General features: G+C 35.6%; 1 pseudogene; it reads right to left on the bottom strand.

Moving 5' to 3' along the window:
- Positions 1–275: 275 nt before the first annotated feature.
- On the bottom strand, positions 276–385 carry LOC149238709 (U6 spliceosomal RNA; annotated as a pseudogene).
- Between the last annotated feature and the right edge of the window lie 11,524 nt (positions 386–11,909).

Raw genomic sequence — 11,909 nt, 5'->3', positions numbered from 1 at the left:
CCTATGAATCATGTTCCATTTATGCTCCTTTGATGTGGCATATGCTCCTTTGATGTTCCATTTATGCTCCTTTTAAGGGACATTTCATAATTACTCATACCCATTTTCAGTGGTATTTACGGTCCTATGAATCATGTTCCATTTTATGCTCATTTATGGTATTGTGAATATCCTGTAATATTTAGTTATTCGAGCTATTTAATTACAATAAAGATGTCGAAGGCTTGAAATCTTGTTGATGTTCTCACCACCTGCCTTTTTCTAAAAATTCTAGTAACAGTTTGGACCATTTGTCAACTTGCGCATGTCATCCTTGTGCAGGAACCATATTAATCTTATTTGTATCGTTTCAATTTTATTAGATGACTTTGTATCGTTCCATGTCAAACCAACTTTATTGAAGTTGAAATCTCGTCTACTGATTGATCTTGTTCATTGAACTAGCTTTAGTGAAGTCAAAGGGTCATATGATAATGATCTTGATGATTGAATGATGAACTAGATTTACTGAAGTGGCTCATCTGTTTTGTTGCTTCGCTTACAATTTGAAAAGGGAATGCACTAGCACTCGCACTAAGTACCACCTCAACATTCACAAAAACCCTACCTCCAATATTCCTTCATCTGCACTTTTTGTTTGCAAATGTTATGATTAAATCAACAAGGGGTATTACAAGAAAATATTTCCAACACTCTCTATCATGAGGTTTTGGGAACCTAATGAGCAAAAATGGTTTCCCAACGCGAGGAAGATGGTGTAATGGTGGGCAGTAAAAAACTGTGTTTTACCGTACAACTACCCAAGTTGACTATGTCTACTAGTAGTATTTATAAATCAGAGTGATTACAATGGATTTCATGTTGAGTGGTTGATGAATAACTTCAACCTGCTATTATAAACATTGGTTGGTTCGATTATTCAACTTCTGTGCTGATGCAGGAGCATCAAGACCATTTTTTTCATTGTAAATATGTGATTAAAGGGGGTGTGACAATTCTTAATATTTTATTAATTAATTTGTTATTTTTAATAAAATAAGAGAAAGTGAGGATTTTGTAAATATTCTTTTAAGGAATATGAGAGGAAATAGAGTTAGAATTAATGAGGGAGCCTAAGTTGGAATTAGTTTCTAAGTCTTAGGGATGAGAATCTATCTTTTAGGGATGTTGAGAGATTTAGGAATTTGTTGAGATACTAAGGGGATTGAGCATTCAATTAAATCATTTTTAAAAAATTGTATAAAGGGGTTTGAGAGAAAAAACATTGAAAAAGAGGAGAGATGTGTGAGGAGTGAGCAAGGTTTCTCGTTGAGAGCCTTGGCAGTTTGTAAAAGGCCATAGAATTGCATATCTGGCCCGTGAATAGAAAATCCTGTGTAAATATTTGTTTTATGTGAATAGATATATTGTCTGCGTATCATGTGTTTAAAATCCATTTGAATATTAGTTGGTTACATACTTGCTGTATGTTTGCTTGCGGCGGAAGTATGGATGGCGTAACAAGGTTCCATAAAATTGTTATGCATATCCCTCGGTTGGGGAAGGAAGATTGGGTATAACACTGTATACGGGCTCGTGTAGAGACAACGCTATATGATATAGCGTATGTATGAATCCGCCAAGCATAAGATCTCTAACACGCTGTATTGTTATGATATGCGTATCGCTATTCCTTGATATTAAATGCGTACAGGCCATCGTTCTTAAATAACTCTGATTTCTGGTCAACGGAAATTCATAAATCCAAACCAGCATAACAAATTTCTGAAGGAGAGCGCAGCGGAAGTGGAACGGGCGACTCATCAGAGACTGTGTGCAAGTGTATTGGGCGTTGTTTGTTTGAGCAACTGCATAGAGATATACCACGACAACCGTGGGTTGAGCTAACCAAACTGCAGGACTGGCGCACAATTAGAGGCCGCATGTAATTATATATGGAAAATGAATTATGTATATGCAGGGTGCTGGAGCAAAAGTCTGGCGAGAGGTATGTATACGCCTGCGTAAAAGGTGGGTATGTGTATGTTTAATAAACAATTGAAGATTCGTTATTCATGTGCCTATGTAAGTTTAATTGACCGAGGAGGCTGTTTGTGCATGCGCTCTAACGCATATACATCGGTTGAATGAATATAGTCATCGACAGAAATATAGAGCCTTGGCGTGATACAAATTCCGCCTTAGCGATGGAAAATCGATGCATGTGACTTTTGTTATATATACCCTCGAGTTTTGTTTAGGAGCCAGACCTCAATCAGCGCCGGTTCTAAAGAATCGCTGTGGAGGTGTGAAATCTGTGACAGTCGGTGGTGATATCAAATCACATCGATTTCAATCGCGATTGATATTAGATCGGTGTATATCGGAGTTTGGTGCGCCTTGGAACAGCGAAAGGATAGTCATCGTATCGGAGCTGGAATAGTAGTTGATAGCTGTAGTGGGTTGCAAATGTGATTTGTGAACGCCGATTGATATCACATTGAACACATCGGAACGTGGAGCACCTTGTATTTGCTAAGTTGAACAACACATCGGAGCGTGGTGAGTAGAGGCACAAATCTAGCATCACCCATAATCGCTACCATGGCAAAGCCCAACTTATAACTTCACCAATATATTGTTGTTAACGTGGATAGAAATCGCTGTTAAGACTTCACTGAATAGTGGAACCATAGCAATATTAACCAGCAGCGATATTAGAATGGAGGAAAGAACATACGGTGGATGGCAGTCATAAGAATAAAGGCCGGTCTATCACCAGTGCCAGTGCCAAGAAGTGCTGCGGATGTGGGTAAGTGAATCTATATAGATATACGGTATGCGCAAAGACCTGTTCCTTTTAAGAGTTTCTTAAAGAGTACCGAGATGTTAAAAGGTATGGATTTCATAGTGTGTTAATACCAAGTTCAGGTTTTTGTTTACTCATGAGATTAGAATTCATGAATCAAGCTTTTACATGCGTGGTAAAACACTAAACTCTGGTGGCATATTGCAATTCATCAATCTGCCATATATTGAAGAGTTCGAAAAACTGTCTGGTACCTTAAAACGGGATTTGGCTGTTAAATTATGGAAAGATCCCTTTGAGAAAATACGCACAGCAGTAGTACCGCTAGGGGATTTAGATTCACAGTGATGAAAGGTATCTGACAAATTGTCTTTAATTCACAGCTGAAATATGTAATTTTGTGGGGACATATCATATGTTGTGATTGAAATGGGATTTTTAATTATAATTCGAGTGTTCATAAGTGGCAATGCCAGTGATTTTATACCATTATTTTATTTCGTAACAAAGAGCTTGATACACAAATTGAAGTGTAATGCAAATTGCCAGCACAAGGAAATTTTATAGGGACAGTTTTGATGTGTGCCTGTGTGCATTGAACAGCTTGGGATTCTGGGCATCGCAGGGGTTTTCCCTGCGTCATTTTGGTATCAGAGCCAAATGCTCTGTTGAAATATTTATTGAAATGTATTTTTGGTTGTATGATGAATGATGATGAAGATCAGAGTTTTAAATTTGATATGCAAACTACACAAGTGAACAGGATTGCAGGGAGGAAAAGATCATGCAAGATCTTAAGAGGTGAGATGATTTTTCTGATTTGAAATTTGTGATTAGAGTTTATGGTTGCAGAGAAGATGGCATTGAACATGGCATTCAGTTAAAGGCTGAATAATGAGGACAATTGTAGTGTCCTGAAGAAGAACGTGAGTTGAAGAGACAGCCTAGAGAGTGAGCAGAGGAGAGTGCTCAAAGAGGTTCCAGAGGCAGTGAACCAAGTACTTACCAAAAGACTGAGTGAGGAGAGCTTGGTGAGGTAAGTGGCGACAAGAAGGAGAGCTTGTTGCAAAGGCTAGTGCAACTCATGGCAAGTGAGAAGATGATCATGGAGGATCAAAGAAGTGGTTCAGAGGAATGCCACAGCAATGAGATGACTGCAGAAATCAGAGAAAGAGAGATTGCAGTAATGAAAGTGCAATTGCAGGTACTAGAGGAATGGCTGCAAGAGCAAGAAACCCGAAATAGAGGATGGATCTTTCCACTGAAGGGAAAGAAAGTGAAGTGGCACAGGCTACAACAGAAAAGAGATCGACAGATAAACATGCATTTAATGGAAGAGCTGAAGAAGCTTGAGAAGATGATGGATGTACAGTTGAAGTGTACGCAACTCAGAGCAGCTGAGTTGGAAGAGGAGGTTTCTATTGATGAAACAGAGGAGGAGATCATTGATGGTTTCTTGAATTGCTGGGCAGATCGAGATCAGCTGGATAATGTGAACTCTTGTGTTTTTATAGCTGACAGTTGTGATGTGATTACAGGTTTTGTTGAAGAGGAAGTTCATGTGAATGAAGAAGATGATCAGCTGGAAGAGCTGGTATACGAACCGAAGATTAAAGCTGTTGAGACTTGTAGTTTTCAAACTGACAAGTTGTGTATGAATGCAGGGACTGTCAGTGATAGTGAAATGCTTCAGCAATGCTATAGTGAAATTGCATTGTTGGAATACTTGTTGGAGAATCCAGAGTATGACAGGGAGATTGCAGAAGAAAGAGTTCAGTACAGTGAACGAGTGCAGAAAGATACCATGGAAGCAGATGATGTGGGAGAAAGACTGGTTGACAGTCTTGAGAATTCTTCAGAGGATTCTTTGGGCAAAGAGAATCAGCATACTGATGTGCTGGTTGAGATGGAAAATTCAGGACAGCATATTGAAGTGCTGGCAAAGGAGGACAAGGCACTAATGCCTTCTGATTTTTATTCTAACAAGTGTTTTGTGAATGCAGGTATTGTTGCAGAACATTTGACTCAATTGAGAAGTCAAATGAAGGAAGAAGAAGTTTTTTGTTCTAGAAAACAAGAGGGCATGGATGATTGGGTGGCTGTGAAGACTGAACAAGTCAGAACAGAAACAAGCATAGAAGCAAGAAGTCAGCGAGTGACAGTACAAACTGAGCAAGCCGTCTTAGCTCAGCAAGCAAATCAACAGCCGGGAGATTTTTTAGACCAAGAGATTGAAAGTATCAGAAGACTGATGACAAAAGAATCCCGGAAGAAACCAGCAGTAGCAAGGAAGAGAAGCAGCAGAAGCAGCAGCAAAATGAAAATAGAGACAGATTGTGAAAGTGCAGCAAGTGGAAAGTTACAACACAAGATATGGGATCCAGGCATACACAGATCCGAACACATGATCAGGCGATCATGTTTAGTTTAACGTTGGGAGTCTGATGGAGCATCAAGACCATTTTTTTCATTGTAAATATGTGATTAAAGGGGGTGTGACAATTCTTAATATTTTATTAATTAATTTGTTATTTTTAATAAAATAAGAGAAAGTGAGGATTTTGTAAATATTCTTTTAAGGAATATGAGAGGAAATAGAGTTAGAATTAATGAGGGAGCCTAAGTTGGAATTAGTTTCTAAGTCTTAGGGATGAGAATCTATCTTTTAGGGATGTTGAGAGATTTAGGGATTTGTTGAGATACTAAGGGGATTGAGCATTCAATTAGATCATTTTTAAAAAATTGTAAAAAACATTGAAAAAGAGGAGAAATGTGTGAGGAGTGAGCAAGGTTTCTCGTTGAGAGCCTTGGCAGTTTGTAAAAGGCCATAGAATTGCATATCTGGCCCGTGAATAGAAAATCCTGTGTAAATATTTGTTTTATGTGAATAGATATATTGTCTGCGTATCATGTGTTTAAAATCCATTTGAATATTAGTTGGTTACATACTTGTTGTATGTTTGCTTGCGGCCGAAGTATGGATGGCGTAACAAGGTTCCATAAAATTGTTATGCATATCCCTCGGTTGGGGAAGGAAGATTGGGTATAACACTGTATACGGGCTCGTGTAGAGACAACGCTATATGATATAGCGTATGTATGAATCCGCCAAGCATAAGATCTCTAACACCTGTATTGTTATGATATGCGTATCGCTATTCCTTGATATTAAATGCGTACAGGCCATAGTTCTTAAATAACTCCGATTTCTGGTCAACGGAAATTCATAAATCCAAACCAGCATAACAAATTTCTGAAGGAGAGCGCAGCGGAAGTGGAACGGGCGACTCATCAGAGACTGTGTGCAAGTGTATTGGGCGTTGTTTGTTTGAGCAACTGCATAGAGATATACCACGACAGCCGTGGGTTGAGCTAACCAAACTGCAGGACTGGCGCACAATTAGAGGCCGCATGTAATTATATATGGAAAATGAATTATGTATATGCAAGTGCTGGAGCAAAAGTCTGGCGAGAGGTATGTATACGCCTGCGTAAAAGGTGGGTATGTGTATGTTTAATAAACAATTGAAGATTCGTTATTCATGTGCCTATGTAAGTTTAATTGACCGAGGAGGCTGTTTGTGCATGCGCTCTAACGCATATACATCGGTTGAATGAATATAGTCATCGACAGAAATATAGAGCCTTGGCGTGATACAAATTCCGCCTTAGCGATGGAAAATCGATGCATGTGACTTTTGTTATATATACCCTCGAGTTTTGTTTAGGAGCCAGACCTCAATCAGTGCCGGTTCTAAAGAATCGCTGTGGAGGTGTGAAGTCTGTGACAGTCGGTGGTGATATCAAATCACATCGATTTCAATCGCCGATTGATATTAGATCGGTGTATATCGGAGTTTGGTGCGCCTTGGAACAGCGAAAGGATAGTCATCGTATCGGAGCTGGAATAGTAGTTGATAGCTGTAGTGGGTTGCAAATGTGATTTGTGAACGCCGATTGATATCACATTGAACACATCGGAACGTGGAGCACCTTGTATTTGCTAAGTTGAACAACACATCGGAGCGTGGTGAGTAGAGGCACAAATCTAGCATCACCCATAATCGCTACCATGGCAAAGCCCAACTTATAACTTCACCAATATATTGCTGTTAACGTGGATAGAAATCGCTGTTAAGACTTCACCGAATAGTGGAACCATAGCAATATTAACCAGCAGCGATATTAGAATGGAGGAAAGAACATACGGTGGATGGCAGTCATAAGAATAAAGGCCGGTCTATCACCAGTGCCAGTGCCAAGAAGTGCTGCGGATGTGGGTAAGTGAATCTATATAGATATACGGTATGCGCAAAGACCTGTTCCTTTTAAGAGTTTCTTAAAGAGTACCGAGATGTTAAAAGGTATGGATTTCATAGTGTGTTAATACCAAGTTCAGGTTTTTGTTTACTCATGAGATTAGAATTCTTGAATCAAGCTTTTACATGCGTGGTAAAACACTAAACTCTGGTGGCATATTGCAATTCATCAATCTGGCATATATTGAAGAGTTCGAAAAACTGTCTGGTACCTTAAAACGGGATTTGGCTGTTAAGTTATGGAAAGATCCCTTTGAGAAAATACGCACAGCAGTAGTACCGCTAGGGGATTTAGATTCACAGTGATGAAAGGTATCTGACAAATTGTCTTTAATTCACAGCTGAAATATGTAATTTTGTGGGGACATATCATATGTTGTGATTGAAATGGGATTTTTAATTATAATTCGAGTGTTCATAAGTGGGAATGCCAGTGATTTTATACCATTATTTTATTTCGTAACAAAGAGCTTGATACGCAAATTGAAGTGTAATGCAAATTGCCAGCACAAGGAAATTTTATAGGGACAGTTTTGATGTGTGCGTGTGTGCATTGAACAGCTTGGGATTCTGGGCATCGCAGGGGTTTTCCCTGCGTCATATGCCCTATCCATTTTTGTCCTTTGCTAACAATTCGTCACTAAATAATTGTGCCAAAGCATCTAAGTGAAGTATTTGTTTAAAAATAGTTGTTTCGGGAATAAAATCCTTGACTTAATGTAAACAAACTCCTCATTTCTAAAGTATAACTGAAATGTTCAGATTCAATAATAACAGTGTAACAATATTCAAAGATGTTGATATAAGATTTGAGATAATATCAGACAATACATATACTCATCCTAAATATTTATATCATCTAACAAGAATAGAAAGAGTGTAGAAGATTCTTCAAAAACTTAAACAATAATATAGATAGGAATTGTCTAGAAGCCAATAATCTATATATGCAAAGGAACAAAAGCAAACAAAGTGTTCATTTAGTTAACTCAGTTATGAATATAACTTTGCCAGGGGATTTAAGGGAGGCTAATTCTTAGCCATACCTCTCCCAAGATCCACACAATATTAAATGTATAAAAGAAAAAGACCATGTAACACAAGAGATAACTTACATATGAAATAATATTTTTATAAACTGAAACCAATCCTTCTTGATTAACTTATTACAAAAAATATTAATATTTTTGGTCTAAGAATATGTTCTCCTATGTTGACAATTAGAAATTTTTCAAAGCATCTATGTGAAGTATTTCATTTAAATATGGTTGGTTCAAGGATAAAATAATACTGGACTAAGTATACAACCCTTAATATTTTAAACACTAACCAAAGCATTGATTCTCAACAATAACAATAGATAATTATATTTATAGGTTGACAAAAGATTGAAGAAGACATTGGATGGTCCATACATTCATTATAAATATTTAATCCTACAATAAGATTAGAAAGTGTGTAGAAGAATCTTCCATAGCTAAACATTAACACAAATAGGAATTTTATAGAAGGCAACAATCTATAAATTGTAGAGTAACTAAAACAAATAGACTGTTTACTTAATTAACCCAATATTGAATATAACTTTTCCAAGGTATTTGAGGGAAGCCAATAAAATTTTACAATATATATAGAGTTTCAAAATAAATCAATTCCTACTAATTACGAGGAGATAGATTTTTATCCAAAACTAATGATTTCAATTACAATGAAAATATTTAAGGCTAAAATATTGGAACATCCCATCAGTTGCTCCTCTTAATTTGGATCTATCCCAATTTTGCTTCTAAATGTAATCTATTTTTTAGCATCCTAAGATATGATATCAATAAATTTATCTTAATGTGCTCCAGTTGGATAAGTGAAATGAACTAACTTTCTATATTTCTTTCCCAATTCAGTTTACTTTTGATAAGTTGGTTTTATCACAAAAATATTTTTGATCTCATAGTGAATGAATAATTCATTAGGTAACTTTTCAAGAAAAGTTTCATCACTTAGCGCTCATGTCAAACCAGTGAATTTTGATTTATCACTTGCACACTCATTCAATAATATTTGATATTGATTTCTTGACATAAGCTTTCCCTACGTATCTTTAAATGATGATGAACCCTTCTCTTGAAGAAGATCAATATTTTTGCGAAATTTATCAACTTGAGTCTGCATGAATCTTTGTGAATCCTTCACTTTCCTTTGCAAATTATTTTTAGTTAACACTCTCTTAATATTCATGATGGCATAATTCCTATCAATAATACTTATTTCTTCTAATTCCAACTTTGATTTAGTGTTTATGATTCTAATAATCTTACTAGCTTGGACTGGTTTACTCCCCAATTCTCTTTCAATTTTAATCATTGATTCTTTAGCCTATTCTAATAACTCTTTTTCTTAGGAAATGATTTTAATGAAAGGCCTTCTCTTAGATACTAAAGACATAATAACCTCCCACAAATAAGTTTTAGTAATAATTAAACATTGGTATGGATTAGTTTGACTTATATACCACTCAACCTGCTTGAGAAACCTCAAACTTTTTTGCAGTTCAGTAACTATGAAATTGTCTTTTCTTAAGATTTTCATCTTGAGCTTTCTTTAAAGCTTCCTTCAATTCATCAATTTCCTATTTTTTAAGAGTTAAATATGATAATGCCTTAATTAAATCATCTGATAAATCTTTTCTACTAAGAGTACATGGGATGAAAATGCAATTGTGTCTTTTGATTTCTCTTCGTCCATCAATAACTACTCAACTTATGATTATAGGCTACTCATCTGCTTATTATGTTCAATCATTACTAATAAGAGCAATTATTTTTATTTCTTCATTTCTCCAATTTCTTGTGCTTGCGGATGCTATGTAGTTGGAAGATTCAACTTTTTGTGAAGTGTTTTCATGGTTGCATTTATGTTCTTTATTATTTCCTAGATAGAATTAGTATCATTAGGAACTGACCCCAGTCTGAAAGCTATGTCCTCCAAAGCTTTAGTCCAGGTATCCTTAGATAAAGAAGACATTCTCTCCATCTTTAATTCATATTTTTTTCATTCAATGTATTTTGCAAAATCGACAAACTATTATTGAACTAGTTAAAGTGGAGTAAATTATCTCTCCTAACTGTCTATGAATATCAATTTGGTCTACTAGATGGATCTAGTTTGTATTGAAATAAAATATAGAAGCCTTATAATCTTCTACAGACTTGGCCCCTTGTACCTTAAGTTCTAATAATGCCAATTTCAATTTCCCCTTCTCAGCATCCAAATTATAGAGTAATCTATTTTTTGTTGAAGAAATTTGTTTCCAAAATTGATTGTAAGTTACAGACTTCAAAGCTTCATTTTTCCTTTTAATTTCCATAAATTGGGAAAAGATACTTTGACGGAAGAAGAGGATGAAGACAATTTTCCCACTATTTTTTCCATTTGTTGTAAATTGTACATAGGTTCACCTGATAAAACAATTGTTGAAGGTGTAGATACATTTGTTGACATAGTCTCAGATATTGCTTCTTCTGTTTCTCTTACCTTTTGTCCTTTGTATACTTTTAATTCTCGTCCTTTTGAATCTGAAGTTGAATGTGGGATATCTTCAATAAGTCTCTTAATATCTTTCTATTTTTGTCGAGGATTTTCTAAAACATTAGTTTTTACAAGCTACTATATTACTTGTTCTTCCAGTAATTCTACTAAGGTACCATCTTCCCATGCATCTCTATTGGCATATATTTCAATGTATGTTTTTTATGAATGAACATATGAGGTAGAATCATGTTAACTTCATATGGATAAAATCTTACCAATTGGATCATAAGACCAACTTTTTCCCTTTGTAAAGTTCATTTGTTGCAACAAAAATTCAACTTCATTATCAACAACACTGGTGTTTACAACAAAAGGTCCTACCTTTTCTGTGAGCTTCAAAATAGCCTCTTTATTTCTTGGTAGAAAATGCATTTGATCAATGTTCAAACTTTGTCTTATAAATTCAAGTACAAAAATTCTCATTGGGAGAAATACTGGTAAACGATAAGGAGTAAGTTCACATCCATACTACCTTATTTCAGTAAATATTTCATATAAATACTAATGCCCTAAATTTTTTTGTTCACTAAGATGTAATATGCGCTTGACATCTAGTAAAATCCTTGGGAATTTAATATTGTTTGAAAGATTGTAACACACTGATAAAAATTGTTCCACAAAATTTGAGAAAGAAAACTCCTCAAAGTGTTTCCTAACCAAGGATGTCCAATGAAAGACTGGCCATAAACTCCCTTGCATATCAATTTTTTGAAATAGTATTTGAAAAAACTTTCGTGACTAATTAAACAGAAATAAATACACCAGAATTGATTGATTTTTAAAGGGTATGACATTTTCAAAGTTCATAAATTATTCATGAATTGTGTCTGAGAGATATTGACTGAAATTGAAGTACACATAAGGTTTCTTCCCTCGAGAAAGGATTGATAGAAAATTTAAAACCACTTCATCATTCTCATACCCTAACAAACAACACAACATTGATGTAATTTTCTTGAAAATATTTGGGAATATGTTTGAAGGGTAAGCACGGTTATACTGGGGAATGCTAGCTCCATTTGGTAAGAAGGTTTCAAGTATGACACTTTTTTGCTGAGGGGTTAGTTTCTGAAAGGTTTCCAACAATATTTCACTAGAAAATGGATGGAGTGAATTGAGAAAAAAACTTGTATGGCTTCTAAAATCGACTCTAAGGTGATATAAAATAAGGGAACTTCATTCTTGGCAATTATAGCTCTTTTACTAGGAAAATA

This window comes from Pinus tabuliformis, chromosome 8, assembly GCF_031772625.1.
Source record: "Pinus tabuliformis cultivar Carrire ecotype Pingquan chromosome 8, CPIR1, whole genome shotgun sequence".
NCBI classification, from domain to species: Eukaryota; Viridiplantae; Streptophyta; class Pinopsida; order Pinales; family Pinaceae; genus Pinus; species Pinus tabuliformis.
Note: the sequence above shows the minus strand (reverse complement) of the source record. Positions and strands in the feature narration are given on the sequence as shown.